Here is a 2,500-nt window from a genome sequence, read left to right as displayed (position 1 = left end):
GCTACAATGAAAGTATCAACGTGTATTTCCTAGACCGAGAGGTCCGGGTAAACCGCTGAACCACTTTCATGCTTGGGATTGTGAACTGAAACTGTTCACATGAACTTGGAATTCCCAGTAAGTGCGAGTTATTAACTCGCATTGATTAAGTCCCTGCCCTTTGTACACACCGCCCGTCGCTACTACCGATTGAATTATTTAGTGAGGTCTCCGGACGTGATCACTGTGACGCCTCGTGTGTCACGGTTGTTTCGCAAAAGTTGACCGAACTTGATTATTTAGAGGAAGTAAAAGTCGTAACAAGGTTTCCGTAGGTGAACCTGCGGAAGGATCATTATTGTGTTCCATATCCGTAAGAAAAACAAACAATGCCAAAACAAATAAAAACAAAAACAAACAAAAGAAAAAAAGAAAAAAAAGAAAAATTTATAATTATTTTGAATCCATATTCTTTTTATTCTTTTTCATTCAATTTGTTATCCATCAATTATATCATATTAAATATAATATGATGGTACATTTTGTAATGTTTTTTCTTATTTTTTCTTTTAAAAACCTTTAAACATGAAAATAGAAAGTTGTACTTATTATTCATTTGATTGAATGATAAGTTAATTTGTTCACAATAACAAAAGTGGTATATATTTATTATTATATTTATATATAAATAAAATGATTAAAAAAATACAAAATAATCAAACATAATAAATACCACCACTGTATTATTGTTGAACTAAGACATTCGCAACTTAATAAAAATGTTTAGAGTTAAATATATTTGATATATATTATTGAAAGAAAATCAATTTATATTTTATTATTATTATTATTTAATTTTACTCTTTCAATTAATATATGCAAAAAAAAATTGACATTTGTTATAAATAAAAATAAATAAAAAAATACTCTAAGCGGTGGATCACTTGGCTCATGGGTCGATGAAGAACGCAGCAAACTGTGCGTCATCGTGTGAACTGCAGGACACATGAACATCGACATTTTGAACGCATATCGCAGTCCATGCTGTTATGTACATTAAATTAAATTTTAAAGTACTGCTTGGACTACATATGGTTGAGGGTTGTAAGACTATGCTAAATAAGTTGCTTATTCTTTTATAAAAATAATTGAATTTAAGCAAATGTGTATATTATTGGATTTTAAATAATTCATAATATTAATAGCAAAAAAATAAAGATATATAATGAATTTTTTATTTATTAATATATTCTTAAAAAAAAAAAATCCTCTCAAATAAAATGAAATAAAAAAAATTTTGAATCTAAGTATTCTCTTTAAAAAATTTTCATATTATTTATATATATATAAAATATTAATTTATATATGTAATTAAAGGAGGAATGTCTAGCATAAAAATTAATTTTTTTTATTCTAGAATTGCCTCATTTTACATAATTATTATTTATAATATATATTTATATAAAAGGAAAAAAGAAAAATAGAGATGAAAAGATGATATAATTATTTATTAAATTGTGAGAAGATAAAAAATATTTTAAAACAACCTCAACTCATATGGGATTACCCCCTGAATTTAAGCATATTAATGAGGGGAGGAAAAGAAACTAACAAGGATTTTCTTAGTAGCGGCGAGCGAAAAGAAAATAGTTCAGCACTAAGTCACTTTGTCTATATGTCAAATGTGAGATGCAGTGTATGGAATATCTTAATATCTAGTATGAGAAATTAACGATTTAAGTCCTTCTTAAATGAGGCCATTTACCCATAGAGGGTGCCAGGCCCGTATAACGTTAATGATTACTAGAAAGATATTTCCAAAGAGTCGTGTTGCTTGATAGTGCAGCACTAAGTGGGTGGTAAACTCCATCTAAAACTAAATATAACCATGAGACCGATAGTAAACAAGTACCGTGAGGGAAAGTTGAAAAGAACTCTGAATAGAGAGTTAAATAGTACGTGAAACTGCTTAGAGGTTAAGCCCGATGAACCTGAATATCCATTATGAAAAATTCATCATTAAATAATTAAAAATAATGTGCATTTTTTTCATATAAGGACATTGTAATCTATTAACATAATAAAAGTATTTATCAAAAGATCATTGGTGATATTAAGTTTATTTAAATTAATTTGCTTTTTAAGCATATTAACATAGAATAAATACTAATGATTTGATAAAGTGTTGATAGATTTTATTATATATAATGCTAAAATTCATTTTTTGAATTTTACAAAAAATTTAATATCTATGATATTAATATTTATTTGTATGCATTTATATGATTAACAATGCGAAAGATTCAGGATACCTTCGGGACCCGTCTTGAAACACGGACCAAGGAGTCTAACATATGTGCAAGTCATTGAGTTATATTAAACTTAATGGCATAATTAACTTAACTTAAAAATATAATGGGATTAATTTTTAGTCTATTTTCTTAAATAGTCAATTAATTCAATCCCGGGGCGTTCCATATAGTTATGTATAATGATAATTTATTATTATTTATACCTCTAA

The 2,500-nt window shown here is 27.0% G+C and overlaps 3 non-coding genes across 3 annotated transcripts in view; all 3 read left to right on the top strand.

Moving 5' to 3' along the window:
- Nucleotides 1-337, top strand: part of LOC128870831 (small subunit ribosomal RNA) — a 1,991-nt gene extending 1,654 nt beyond the window's left edge. The window contains exon 1 of the ribosomal RNA XR_008455540.1: nucleotides 1-337. This exon is cut by the window's left edge and continues 1,654 nt beyond it. This is a non-coding gene — a ribosomal RNA (small subunit ribosomal RNA).
- A 566-nt stretch (nucleotides 338-903) lies between these two features.
- LOC128870814 (5.8S ribosomal RNA) lies at nucleotides 904-1,084 on the top strand. The gene has a single exon (XR_008455523.1). It is a non-coding gene; the product is annotated as a 5.8S ribosomal RNA (ribosomal RNA).
- Nucleotides 1,085-1,522: 438 nt separating this feature from the next.
- The window catches only part of LOC128870859 (large subunit ribosomal RNA), a 3,993-nt gene continuing 3,015 nt past the window's right edge, over nucleotides 1,523-2,500 (top strand). Inside the window, exon 1 of the ribosomal RNA XR_008455565.1 lies at nucleotides 1,523-2,500. This exon is cut by the window's right edge and continues 3,015 nt beyond it. This is a non-coding gene — a ribosomal RNA (large subunit ribosomal RNA).

Source organism: Anastrepha ludens, unplaced genomic scaffold (assembly GCF_028408465.1).
Source record: "Anastrepha ludens isolate Willacy unplaced genomic scaffold, idAnaLude1.1 ptg000027l, whole genome shotgun sequence".
NCBI lineage: Eukaryota > Metazoa > Arthropoda > Insecta > Diptera > Tephritidae > Anastrepha > Anastrepha ludens.
Note: the sequence above shows the minus strand (reverse complement) of the source record. Positions and strands in the feature narration are given on the sequence as shown.